Consider the following 14621-nt stretch of genomic DNA (forward strand, 5'->3'; position numbering starts at 1 on the left):
ATCGTCAAGTTCAGCCGATGACACGACCGTGGTGGGTCTCATCGGCAAGAACGACGAGTCAGCATACAGAGAGGAGGTGCAGCGTCTGATCGAACTGGTGTAGAGCCAACAACCTGTCCCTGAATGTCGACAAAACAAAAGAGATGGTTGTTGACTTTAGGAGAGCACAAGGTGAACACACTCCGCTGAACATCGACGGCTCCTCTGTGGAGATCGTCAAGAGCACCAAATTCCTTGGTGTTCACCTGGCGGAGAACCTCACCTGGTCCCTCAACACCAGCTCTATCACCAAGAAAGCCCAGCAGCGTCTCTACTTTCTTCGAAGGCTGAGGAAAGCACATCTCCCAACCCCCATCTTCACTACATTCTATAGAGGGACTATTGAGAGCATCCTGAGCAGCTGCATCACTGCCTGGTTTGGGACTTGCACCGTTTCGGACCGCAAAGCCCTGCAGAGGATAGTGAGGACAGCTGAGAAGATCATTGGGGTCTCTCTTCCCTCCATCAAAGACATTTACAAAAAACACTGTATCCATAGAAGCAACCAGCATTGTGGTCGACCCCACACACCCCTCACACAAACTCTTTACCCTCCTCCCGTCTGGCAAGAGGTACCGAAGCATTCGGGCCCTCACGGCCAGACTGTGTAACAGCTTCTTCCCCAAGCCATCAGACTTCTCAATACTCAGAGACTGGTTTGACACACACGTGTCCTGAGTTGCACTTTAATAACTGTCACTTTATAACTGTCTGCTACCTCAATAACTGCTATGTGCATAGAACATTATCTCATAGTATGTTATGTTTACATTTTAGAAACTGTCATCTTTTTGCACTACTGAGTACTGGTCGGTGCTGCACTGTCTATTGTCCTGTTCATTGTCAGTAATTTGTTGTACTGTCCTGTACTTTTGCACATGTTTGCACATGCACTTTATATAGGTATATATAGGTAGTTTATATAGGTATTATTTCGTTGTGTAGTCTCATGTGGTCCTATGTTGGTCCTTTGTTGTTTTTATGTAGCACCATGGTCCTGGAGGAACGTTGTCTCGTTTTGCTGTGTACTGTACTAACTGTATATGGTTGAAACGACAATAAAAACCACTTGACTTGACTTGACTTGACTTGATATGCATCAACCCTAGTGACGCGACCGCAGCTGAGGATGCCATATGCACCAGGATCCTCTAGAACTGCATTAGAGGAACTGCGGTGTCTACTTTGAATGACGAGAAGCAATTCAGCACTGACTGAGTCTAACTCCATTCCGAGAAAAGAGATGCTCTGAACTGGGGAGAGCTTGATCTTTTTTGACCTGAAGCCTCTTGAGAGTGAGCTAAGATCAGCCAGTCATTAAGGTAGTTGAGTATGCGGATGCCCACTTCCCTTGGTGTGGCAAGGATGGCCTCTGCGACCTTCGTGAAGACACGAGGGTACAGGGACTGGCCGAAGGGGAGTACCTTGTACTGGTATGCTCCGTCCTCAAACGCAAACCGTAGAAAGGGTCGGTGTCAGGGAAGAAATTAGACATCGAAGTATGCGTCCTTCAGGTCTACCGCTGTGAACCAATCTTTATGCCGGTCGCACGTTAGAATGTGTTTTTGCATTAGCATCTTGAACAGGAGTTTGTTCAGAGCCAGGTTGAGAACTAGCAGGTCCAAGATTGGCCTCAACCCACCTCCTTTTTTGGGTACGATGAAGTAAGGGCTGTAGAAACCCTTCTCCATCTTGGCTGGAGGGACAAGCTATATTGCATCCATTTGCAAAAGGGTAGCGATTTCCACGTGCAGGGTGCTGGCCTTTTTGCGGTGCATCGAGGTGGAGCGGACACTGCTGAAACGGGGCGGACGCCTGGCGAACTGAATCGCAAAGCCGAGTCTGATGGTCCTGGCCAGCCAGCGAGATGGATTTGAAAGTGTAAGCCACGTGTCCAAGCTGTGCGCGAGGGGCACTAAGGGGGCACTCATTTTTGACATACACGCTGGGGCTTCGCAGTGGTGGGGAGCAGGTAGTGTTGCATCAGGAGGCAAGGTTGCCTCCTGAGGCATGTGTGCTGAGAAAGAGCTCAAGGCACTTACCTTGCTCTGCGTACCTGGCAGGGGGTGGGCTTGCGACTGAGTAGGAGGTCCTAGTGAGGTGTCCTCTGGACTCATCAGAATCGGCCAGCCAAGGTTCTGAATGCTGTACAGACATGGATGTGAAGGTGAAGTTTTTACGTCCAGGGTGCCACTTTGCCTGTAAGGTTCTGTTGCCGGGGCGCCGTGAAGACGCCGTTTGCGGGCACTGGCTAGGTAACACGGGGATGAGGAAATCACTCCTTTATTGAAAATTGGGTTCCGCAGCGCAAAGTGGGTGCGGTAAATAAAAAAATGGAAACCAAGGATTCTCGTCCCGGCCCTCCACCGGGGAAGGAGGGGTCTGGCTTCCAGCTCCTGAACAAACATCTCGTCCCCTGGGCGGTCCATCTCAGGAATGCTTGGGAGCCTTCCGGGTCCTGGAGGAGGTTCGTGTGACGGGAGGCGTCTGCTTCCTGTGGACTTTGTGACCCAGAGGGTGAGGTCGGTAGCTGAATGCAGTTCCTGCAGCACATGAGGATCAGGACTACCCACATGCAGATCTTTTAGTTTCCTGGCCTGGTGGACTTGCAGGGTGGAGGTGGCCTGTCCGGTGGCCCTGTAGGCTTACGCTGTCATCGACAACGACATCCTACAGGTCTGGGCACCGCAACCGCTTTGTCCACCTGGGGGACCGCTGCATATCCATGGACCGCCCCGCCGTCGAGGGTAGTGAGAGCAGACGAGTAAGGAGGTTGGCTCCGGGCAGTAAAAGGTGCCCACCGCGACCTTGTTAGCTCGTCATGCACCTCCAGGAAGAAAGGCAGCGCGGGGGGGCATGGCTTTGAGCAGCACTCTGACCCAGAGAAACCAATCGTCTAGCCGTGAGGGTTGAGGGGAGAATGGAGGGTTCCAGTCCAGCCCCATGCTCACGGCGGTCCAGGCAAACATATCGGACACCTAGGCGTCATCCTCACACTGGGCGGGCAAGCCAAAAGGTGGCAGCCCAGTCGGGTCATCCGCGTCAGACGCTGCGACACTCTCCAATGCAGCGGCGATGACAACATCCTGCTCCATGGCCCCAACGGAGACATCTGGCCGTGAGGTGAGCTGGTCTCACGTCGAGCCCGGATAGAAGAAATCAAGCATGCTGGGGGGGCGGGTGGTTCGTGGGGATTTACCTAGCTAAACGGCGCCCACTGAACTCCCCAAATCGCTCCACAATCCCGCGGGAAGAAGGAGCAATGTGGGGGGCGGCTGGAGTAGCGTTTCCTTTGAGAATGGAAAGCCGCAACCGCAACAATGCCATGGTCAGGATCTCGCTATGAGTACATGAACCATCCACAAACACTGCCTCGGTGTGATCACGACTCAGACACACAAGGCAGTGCCTATGGCTGCCAGAAGCAGAGAGATGTCTGCCGCATCCAGGAACAACGTAAAGTCGGAAGGGCATCTTGATAAAGGCGTCTTGAGAAAGATGTTCAACGCCAAAGCGTAACTCTTTTAGAGAAAAGATTGCTCTTTTAGAGGAGTTGTTTGCTCTTTTAAAAGCCTGCACATAGACTGCACTGGCATGCAGAGAAGGGAGAAAGCCGCTGGCAATGCGCCGTAGATCCAACAGGAAAGCTCTCTTAGAGCTGAGTGGAACAGAAGTGAGGTTTTTCAGCTCGCTGAAAACACACAACCGCACAGCTCCGAATAAAGAATCTGACTGAACAGAGGCACATCCCACCTTTTATACCCGTATGTCCGGGGTCAGGACATGCAAATTCTGTTTGGCAATTTGGCATTGGCCTTTTTCATATTCAGAGGTATCCGAGGCTCCTGAAAGAAGCCCCTTGCGCCACTACAATCAACACGTGAGTGACAGAAGGGAAACATAATTCTCAAACAGTCCAGGTGGTAAAGAAGGCTTTGTTTTTAGAAGGAGAAGATGATTGGGTGTAAGAGCTTCCAAATCATTGGGATCCATAGATGATCTGGTTATAGGTCGATTGTTGAGAACTGACTCTATTTCACATAAGAACCCATCTCATCCATACTCTGTCCTCTAAGGATGGAATTCAGAATATTCTTTAATGATCTTATGAGACTTTCCCAGATCTCTCCATGGTGTGAGCCTGTAGGAGGATTGAAAATCCACTTTATCCTCTTCTGAAGCAGGATGGTGTTAATTTGATTGTGATTCCAATTACTTATTGCCTCCTGTAATTCACGATCAGCACAGACAAATTTCGTTCCATTATCTGAACGTATTTCAGACACTTGTCCTCATTGTGCAATAAAACGTCTTAATGCATGAATGAATGAGTCTGTATCTAGAGAGGCTGCAATTTCAATGTGAACGGCTCATATTCCCAAACATGTGAAAATAACTCGATATAGCTCTTCACAGTGCTGCTTCCTTACTTTACCTCAAAAGGACCAAAACAATCCACACCAACATGTATAATTGGTGTTTTGACTCTTCAGGCATCATCACTTTGTCGAGTCGTCCACCAACTCTGATAATATCCGAGTGAAGTACTGGATTAAGGCTACAAAGAGGACTATTTCACTTGACTACTCCATCCCTTTTAAACTAGCCAGTTCCTCAGGAATCCTCTTCCTTTGACAAAGACAGATGATTTCCATATCAGCTCCTTCTAGTTCCTCCAAAGAAAGCTACTCCTTAGCTGTAGTAGATCCAAACTCTGCATTTCTTTGTCAACATTTTTATCTTGCTGACCTTGATCCATTCAGAACAGACAAGAACTGTCTTAAGTTGTTTACTTTCCTTGCTGAAATCCAAAAGAGTCTTTTTTTAGATGAAGGATCTAAGCTACAGCCCTTTTGTGTCAAATCCATGAGGACTAGTAGTTTATGAAGCATGGTACAGAATCAGACTCTTCTTTAACATGTACAAAATTTACCAGAACACTTCCTTTGATCTTTGGGTCATGATGCAATATTAAGTCTACACCAGTTGGATCCATTGGCCACTCTTATTGTGTTTGAACAAGAAACGGAGGACCAGAAATCCACATCTGGTTCTTCAAGAATGAATCCACATTTAATCCTCTTGATGATAGATCTGCTGGATTGCTTGAGGAATTCACATACCTCCATTGTGACACATCAGATACCCTCAGAATTTCAGACACTCGATTTTCCACAAAGCACTTTGATCTAGAGGTCATGTTTCAAATGCATTTAAGTAATGAAGTACTGTCTGTCCAAAATACTGATGGCTGAAAGGGCATCTTAAGTTCTTTCCTCCATAGCTTATCCATACGACTAGCAACTATGGCAGCTGTAAATTCCAGTTGGGGGATGGTAATAGATCTTAATGGCATTACTCTTGCCTTACTCACTAAAAGGGAGGAATATACAAGCTGTTGGTCATTATGAAGTAGCAGATAGGATACAACACCATAACCCCATTCACTGGCATCTGAAAAGTGATATAATTGAGCAAATGTTACTTCTCCAAAACCTTCTGGTTCAAGCATATTCTGACTTCAAAATTTTCCAATCCATGAAGATCATTCAGCCAATTTGTCCAGCGTTGAACATACACCAGAGAAATAATGTTGTCCCATTCAATTCCTTCCCTGCACAGATCTTGCAGTATCCTCTTGGTAGATATAATTACAGGAGACAGGAACCCTAGAAGATCATAGATGGAACTAACAACATAAAGAATTCCACTCCTAGTATGAGGTCTATCCTTCACTACTACTTTGAACTGAAAGACATGAGATTCTGCACACCATTGTAATCCCAAAGCTCTTTCCAATGGCAAAGCGTCATGGTCAAAGTCCAGATCCATAACCTTCTTCTCTCTGTCCTGCTTATGTATGGCACTCAATACAGCACTGCTGTTACTTATCCAATTTGTTAAATGAAATCCACATTTGGCACACATGCTAGTTAGTATCTTGTACAATTGTACAGAATCTGAATCTGTTGATACCGAAGCAAGACAGTCATTCACATAAAAGTTATTGAATAGAACATCTGCCATCTTAGAGTCAAACAGATCCTTATGGTCTTCTGCACATTTTCTACAACTTGGAGATGATGTTGTTCCAAACAGATGAACCAGCATTTTATACTCCTCCAAATTGCTAATAGGAATCTCAGCAAGTCACAGTCTTCTGGATGAACCTTGACTTGATGGAACATAGATATTGGCCATGATGGCAACAGTTCAAGCCTAAATCATACAACGACACTTACAAGAGGACTAGTTAAATCTGGACCTTGCAGAAGCTTACTGTTCAATGAGGTACCTTGATACGAAGTTCCACAGTCAAATACCACTCTGATTTTTAGTTTTTTGGGATGATATACCCATGATGAGGTATGTACCATAGACGTCCTTCACATCTCTCCAATTCAGTCATGGGTACCCTTTCTGCATAACCTTTAGAGATGACATCGCCCATGAATGTGGTATAATCTGCATGAAATGAGGAATTTCTTTTAAATCTTCTCAGAAGATTCAATGCCCACTGTTCTGCAATTCCTCTATTAACAGGCATGATCACTTCTCTATTTCTGAGTGGTAGGCCTATATAGTAATGACCATCAATCCTTGCTTGTAATCCTTGCTGATTGCCTACTTGTTCTTCCAGTGCACACTCAAATCAGCCTTATACTGCAGCTTCCATAATTCATCCAATTTCATCACTCCAATTCTATTCATGGTCACATGAGGTTGGTCATCAACATTTCTGTTCATGTCCTCTCATTTGTGTGGTCCATTAACTGCCCACCCAAACATGTTTTTTACAGCATAGGGGCCATTGTCCTGGCTATGAATAATTTGCCATGGTTCTAGTGCTTCAGGCACATTAGCTCCAATCAAAAGTTCAATACCAGCATCGATTGAGGGTAAGCAAATATGACTCAAATGAGGCCAACAATCAAGATCCTTCTGTGAGGCGATGTTAGTTTAGTATCAGGCATAGTCCTCTGCATATAATGTACACATCTAGTAATGCACAGTTATGTTCCTGATTTAACCCAGAAACCTGAAAATCTTTTAGTACATAGCTGATGACTGATTTATCTTTATTCATGGTTCTGAGAAGAATATTAACTTTCCTACCAGAAAGATTGAGCTTGTTCCTCAGACTTTCCGTACAGAAAGAAGCAGAACTCCCAGAAGCCAAAAAAGTATTTTACATAAGATTTTACACAAACCGGAACAATAGACAATGCACAATTGTCTTTATCAGCCCCAGTAATACCACTGGATCAAAGAGAGACCAAAACACCACCTACTGCGGTCTTGGAATTTGATTCTCTTTTGTCCAGAATGTGTTCCTTTGCTTTAGGAAAAATATGAAGAAGACTTGGATGTTCAAGACTGAAAATCTTACAGACATTTCATTTCTTGCAATCCCTGCTAATGTGTCCAGTATGCAAACAATCAAAACAAATACCTCTTTTCTTTATGAAGTTCATCTTTTCTCTGTGAGTCTTTCTGGCAAACTTATTACAGGAATCCAATGCATGTTCTTCATCACAGAAAAGACAGGTTCGGTCCACTGATGTTTTACTGTACTCCTTTGCAGGTGTAGCAGAGACGGTAGTAGCAAAACTACTTCTGGATTTTGGATGATTAATTCTGTTGTTTACATTTCTTTCTCCAGCAGACGAAACTTCCTAAATTTTACCAAACACAGGATCACTAAGAATTTTCACTTGTCGCTCTATGAAGTCTACGATATCTTGAAAGTTAGCCTGATTGTTGCGTTGTTCCTCAGATCATTTACTACGAATCTCCATTTATCTCTGAGCTTATATAGACATTTTGAAAGAATGGTTTGCATGTTGGTAGCAACATTCAGCTCATTCATGTAGTGGATATCCTGCATAACAGTGAAGCAACTCCTGAGGAAGAGACCATAATCCTGTAGGGCCTTAACATCTTCAGGCTTTATAGCTTTCCAAGAGAGAGTCCTTTCCATGTAAGCTGAAGCTATTGTTAAGTCCCTGGGCATAATTATTTATGTGATACAAGGGCAGTGATAATTGTATTGCTTCCTGTGTAGGTGTTTTCTGTATTGTGGCAGTGTTTTGTGGTGTTTTTCTCTCTCTTTCTCTTTCTCTTTCCTTCTCACTCTCTCTCCTCATTGCAAAGGTTAATGGACACCAGCCAACAATGGTTACCTTTTGATTGCTGCCTTGTTCTGATTGGTTGCTGGATGGAGAGCTTGAAGATAAAGCTGGAGAGTGAACTCACTTGATGGAGGCCTTTTTGGTGTCCAGGCTGCTGAGACGGTTTTCTCCTGCCCCAGAAAATTTGCGGCGGCGGCGGCGGCGGCGGCGGTGGTGGTTGTGGTTGTGGTTGTGGTTGTGGTTGTGGTAGTGGTTGTGGTGGTGGTGGTGGTGGTGGTGGTGGCGGTCGTGGTTGTTGTGTCATGCTAAGTGTTTCTGTAGGGAGGAGGATGCCATTTTTGTTATTGATCATGTTTCCTCCAGTTTTTGGTTTAGAGAGGAAGTAAGGGAAGAGTTTTGTTGTTGATTTAAATTGTATTTGTAAAGGTTAGAAAGTACTCTTTTAAAAAAGTCAGAAGAAATTTATTTTTGTTGTTTTGGCCTGGTCCCCTCTTGAAGCCTTTTGAAGCTTCCCTTTTTCATGTGTAATCTTGTTAATAAATATGATTCTTTGATTGATTTAAGATTGGAGTGATCTTTGTGAGAGCTGGGACAGGAGAGGACACTCTTTAGCTGCCTGTTAGTTTTTTTTATTAATTTCTCCATTCTCATTATTACCTTGTCACCCCCTCCCAACCCTAGACGGGGAGGGACGTAACAATTGGGGGCCCGTCCGTTCGTTTAAAGTAACGATACAGACTCGATCATCCATTTTCTTGTCTTTTGAACGTTCAACTGTGTCGTTATTAAATAGGTACGTTTGTTTGGCTGCTTTAAACTTTAGTGGGTAAGGAGATCCTATATTTGTTTGTATAAAAAATATGGATTTCGATTGAATAATGTTTACGCTGTCTCCTACGTTGGAGGTAGTCAATCAGTGTAGAAAAAAAATCTGTTTTTAATAGCTGACTTTTTTAATATGACTGTTTCCAGCTTGGCACAGATATGCGTGATAAAACATGAGTTATATAGAAAATTAGTAAAGGAGGGTTTCTTACCAGATCAAACGTCCAAGCACGGGGAAGAAACTGAAACTAGCTCTGATGCCACATCCGTGAAGTCTAGTTCGGTAAGTGGCCGTAAAAAGCCATCTTCTTTAGATCTGCAAGTCACACTTCAATTAAAAGAGCTTGAACTCTCCTTAAAAAAGCAGGAGCATGAGACCCAACTGCTTCATGTGAGAGCTCTTGAAATTGAAGCGAATCGTGACATTACATTGCGTAGACTTGAGCTTGAAAAGTTGAGCCTATGTAATCATCCAGTTCCTGCACCGCGTTCTAAGGTGTTTTCCTCTGGTGTTTCTGACGCATCAAAATCAGACTTTGATGTCGGAAGATACATTAAATTGGTACCGCCTTTTCGAGAAGCAGAGGTAGACTCCTCTTATTTTATCGCTTTTGAACGTGTTGCTTTGAAGCTAAACTGGTCGAAAGATATGTGGGCTCTGTTGCTGCAGTGTAACCTCTTTGGCAAAGCCCAAGAAGTGTGTACAGCTTTGCCAATCGAGGAGTCATTAGACTATGACACTTTGAAAACCGCCACCTTGAGAGCATATGAGTTAGTGCCCGAAGCATATCGGCAAAAGTTTAGGGCATGTTCAAAGCAAGCCAAACAAACTTATGTTGAATTTGCAAGAGAAAAGATAACACTGTTTGAGAAGTGGTGTCTTGCGAGTAAAACTCTTATGAAGAGTTGCAAGAGCTGATCTTGCTGGAAGATTTTAAAACTTGCATACCGGAAAGGTTGTTGTTCATTTAAATGAACAAAAAGTGTCAAAATTCTGTGAAGCTGCTGTCCTTGTGGATGAATTTGTGCTCATCCATCGAACCATATTTTCTTCTGCATGTCAAACAAACATTTTGGAATCCGTAGTGCAGGACGTAATCCGCGATAATGTAAGCAATCCTAATAATGGGGGTAAGGCTAACGCGAAGGTTACAGAGAGAAGAACGGTTTGTTTTTACTTCCTTGATCCCAGTCATCTAATTGCTGATTGTAAGGCTTGGAAACAACAATCCATGAATGTGAAACCCAAAAGCGAACAAAGCACTTGTGCAGTCTGTTCCGGACTTGACTGCTGCTGACACTTCGTCCTATAACCCGTTTCTAATAACAGGTTATGTATCACTAGCTGACGACTCTGTAGTTATGTGCTGGCTCAGCTCAATCTCTCATTCTGGAAGATGTGTTACCATTCGATGATGTTTCTTATACAAGCACTAATGTTCTCATGGGTGGTATTGAGATGGGCTGCGTTAGTGTTCCATTACACAAAGTAAAAATGAGGTCTGATCTTGTTACGGGCTTTGTTCAGTTGGGTGTGTGTAAAAAGTTACCGGTAAATGATGTTTGCCTAATACTGGGAAATTACCTTGTGGGTGGTAATGACTTTCCTAGTCCAATCGTCATAAGTAAGCCAATTGTGTGCAAACCATCTGACCTGTCTGAAAATTTTCCCCTAGCTTTTCCAGCATGCGCTGTTACTCGGTCCCAGTCAAGAAATTTTTCTGATGTTATTGATCTCTCTGATTCCTTCCGGACTATGCAGACAAAACCGGTGCAGTGTGAACTGTCTATTGAGACTGAAGTGGGCCCTGGTTATGACTCTCAGCTCCCAGCTGAACTTCCTTCTATGGTGAGTAAGGAACATCTAGCTGCTGCGCAGAAGTCTGACCCTACACTAGAGAACTGCATCAGTGCTGCAGTTTATGATCGGAATCTTTTAAAAGCAAGAGTAGGATACTTTTGGAATAATGGGATTCTGATGCGAAAGTGGGAGCCTAAAACTTCAGAGGGGGAGGATTGGCAAACGATGTATCAGATTGTTCTACCTGCTAGTTATCGTTCACATGTTCTAAAGTTGGCACAAGAAAATGTTCTTTCTGGACACCTAAAAACATTTCAGCGAATAACTAAACACTACTATTGGCCAGGAGTAAAAACTACAGTGTCTAGTTTTTGCCGCTCGTGTGACATCTGCCAGCGTGCAAGTAAACCAAACCAAACCGTTCCAAAAGCTTCTCTCAATCCAATTCCTGTCATTGGAGAGCCATTTGTGAAATTGGTAGTTGATTGTGTAGGACCTCTTCCAAAGTCAAAACACGGACATCAGTATATATTAACAATTATGTGTACTGCAACCCGTTATCCAGAAGCTGTCCCATTGCGTTCGCTGAAAGCACAGGTGGTGCTGAAAGAAATCGTAAAATTTTGCATGACATTTGGTTTGCCCAGGGTAATCCAAACTGATCAAGGGTCGAATTTCACCTCAAAAGTGTTTGAGCAAATGTTGAAAGAACTGGGGATAAGGCATCAAATGTCTAATGCATACCACCCAGAGTCAAAAGGGGCATTGGAGCGCTTTCACCAAACCCTAAAGACTAAGCTCCATGCCTTTTGTATAGAGACAGAGAAAGACTGGGTGGATGGCTTACAATTGCTCATGTTTGCTGTGAGAGAATCTGTTCAAGAATCTTTAGGATTTAGCCCTGCTGAACTGGTGTTTGCTCACACCGTTCGAGGTCCCTTTAAGATGTTGAAAGAACATTTAATGGGTAAGGATACAGGATCTGCACCCGTCTCTGTTCTAGATTATGTCAGTTCTTTTTGTGAGGGTTTTACACAAAGCTTGTGAAATGGCGAGAACTCATCTAGTCAGGACACAGTCAAAGATGAAAACCCACTTTGACAAAAGAGCAGTACAGTTTTCAGCCAGGTGAGCCCGTTCTTGTGCTACTTCCTGTTCTTGGCTTAGCTCTTCAGGCTAAGTTTTTCGAGCCGTACATTACTGAATGTAAACTGAGTGATACAGATTATGTTGTGGATACACCTGATCGCAGACGTAAGAAGAGAGTTTGCCATGTTAATATGTTAAAGGGTAACTAAACCCTAAACCAACTTTTTTTAGTTAATGATCTGTAAGCATGGGGCTTTATTAGTACTGGTCATTGATTCAAGTAATTTTTTTGACATTTGTGTATAAAGTGTTTTAATTCTACAATATATGGTGTAAAAACGTCTGAGTGCTGCCCTCTTCAGGTTGAACGGTGGCTACTACAGTTGAATTTTCCTATTGGCTGTTGCGGTACTTCGTGACGTAAGCGGTGACAGCTGACGTAAGCAGGTTCCAGCTCACCACGCCAGATTCATGTACATGTCGTCTTGCGACCGTGTGAGGAATAATAATAACATAGAGTCTGACAGCAGCTGTCAATTAATCCATCACTACGAGTCTCAGGTGCCCCCCCGCTCAGCCCCGCACTCGGTTTGTGCCCTCTATCCCCGCCGGGGTCTGCCCACTTTTCGTGCATTTTCAAATATTTCTAGTGGGTGGAGTCAGACTCTGAGCCGGTGTTTAGTTACCCTTTAAAGCCATATGTTAGACGTGAGGAACACAATAACAGTGCCTCCTTTATCACTGTGTAAACCTTGTGTTGCAGTCGTTCCTGCCTACATTTTTGATGAGGATGTGATTGGGCTGAATGAACCTCAATCCCCTGGTGAGCAAACACCAGTTCAGCAGGGATAAATCAAATCAAATCAAATCACTTTACTGTCATACTACCATGTACACAAGTGCAACAGTAGGTGAAATTCTTGTGTGCAGATCAAGTGTTCAACAGTCTGACTGCTTGGGGAAAGAAGCTGTCATGTAGTCGGCTGGTGCGGGTCCTGATGCTGCGATACCGCCTGCCTGATGGTAGCAGTGAGAGCAACCCATGACTCGGGTGGCTGGAGTCTCTGATGATCCTCCAAGCTTTTTTCACACACCGCCTAGTGTATATGTCCTGGAGGGAGGGAAGCTCACCTCCGATGATGTTTCTAGCAGTTCGCACCACCCTTTGCAGGGCTTTGCGGTTGTGGGCGGTGCTATTGCCGTACCAGGCAGTGATGCAGCCAGTCAGGATGCTCTCTACAGTACTGGTGTAGAACCGTGTGAGGATGTGGTGGTTCATTCCAAACTTCCTCAGCCGTCTCAGGAAGAAGAGGCACTGGTGAGCCTTCTTCACAACGGCCTCAGTGTGGACGGACCATGTGAGTTCTTCAGTGATGTGGACACCGAGGAACTTGAAACTGCTGACTCTCTCTACCGGTGCTCCATTGATGGTGATGGGGATGTGTTCTCTGTCTTTCTTCCTGAAATCCACCACAAGCTCCATGGTTTTACTGACGTTGAGGGAGAGGTTGTGCTCCTGACACCAGCATGTCAGAGTGTGCACCTCCTCTCTGTAAGCTCTTTCATCATTGTCAGTGATCAGACCTACCACCGTCGTATCGTCAGCAAACTTAATGATGGCATTGGAGCTATGTGTTGCCACACAGTCATGCGTGTATAGGGAATACAGTAGGGGGCTGAGAACACAGCCCTGCGGGGCTCCAGTGCTCCAGGGGTCCCATTGTAACCACCTGACGTCTGCCTGACAGGAAATCCAGGATCCAGCTGCACAGCGAGCTGTTTAAGCCCAGAGCCCGGAGTTTCACATCAAGCTTGGAGGGCACTATGGTGCTGAATGCTGAGCTGTAGTCTACAAACTGCATTCTCACATATGTGTTCCTTTTTTCCAGATGGGAGAGAGCAGTGTGTAGTGTAGATGCAATGGCATCATCGGTGGAGCGGTTGTTGCGGTAGGCAAACTGCAATGGGTCCAAAGAGGGGGGCAGAACAGAGCAGATGTAATCTCTGATTAACCTTTCAAAGCATTTGCTGATGATGGGGGTCAGAGCAACAGGATGCCAGTCATTTATGCAAGTGATTGTGGCTTGCTTCGGTACAGGCACAATGGTTGATGTTTTGAAGCATGTGGGGACTACAGACAGGGACAGATTGAAAATGTCCGTCAGTTGAAAACACCAGCCAGTTGATTCGCACACGCTCTGATGATGCGGCCCGGAATGCCATCTGGGCCCGCGGCTTTACGGATGTTCACCCGTCGGAAGGATCGGGTTACATCCACAACAGAGACGGAGAGTGAATCAACCTCTGTAGCGTCAGCAGCGAGTGCTCTCTCCGCGAGGGCGGTGTTACTGTCCTCAAAACGAGCATAAAATGTATTAAGTTCATCCGGGAGAGATGCAGCTGTGTTCACAGCGGAGTCTTTATTCCGTTTGTAGTCCGTGATGGTATTAATTCCCTGCCACATGCTTCTAGAGTCAGTGGTGTTGAACTGACCTTCAAGTTTGTGCCTGTACTATAACTGGCTTGTTTATGCTCCTTCGTGTTAGAAGAATTAAAAGCGGAGGACCGCGCATTGAGTGCCGCGCGAACCTCGCCGTTAACCCATGGTTTCTGGTTGGGGTATATCCGTATTGTTTTGGTCGGAACAACATCCTGTACGCACTTCCTGATGAAACACGTTACGCTGTCAGCGTAAACCTCGATGTCGTCATCAGAGGCGGACCGGAACATCTCCC

This window comes from Xyrauchen texanus, chromosome 7 (genome assembly GCF_025860055.1).
Source record: "Xyrauchen texanus isolate HMW12.3.18 chromosome 7, RBS_HiC_50CHRs, whole genome shotgun sequence".
Taxonomy (NCBI): Eukaryota; Metazoa; Chordata; class Actinopteri; order Cypriniformes; family Catostomidae; genus Xyrauchen; species Xyrauchen texanus.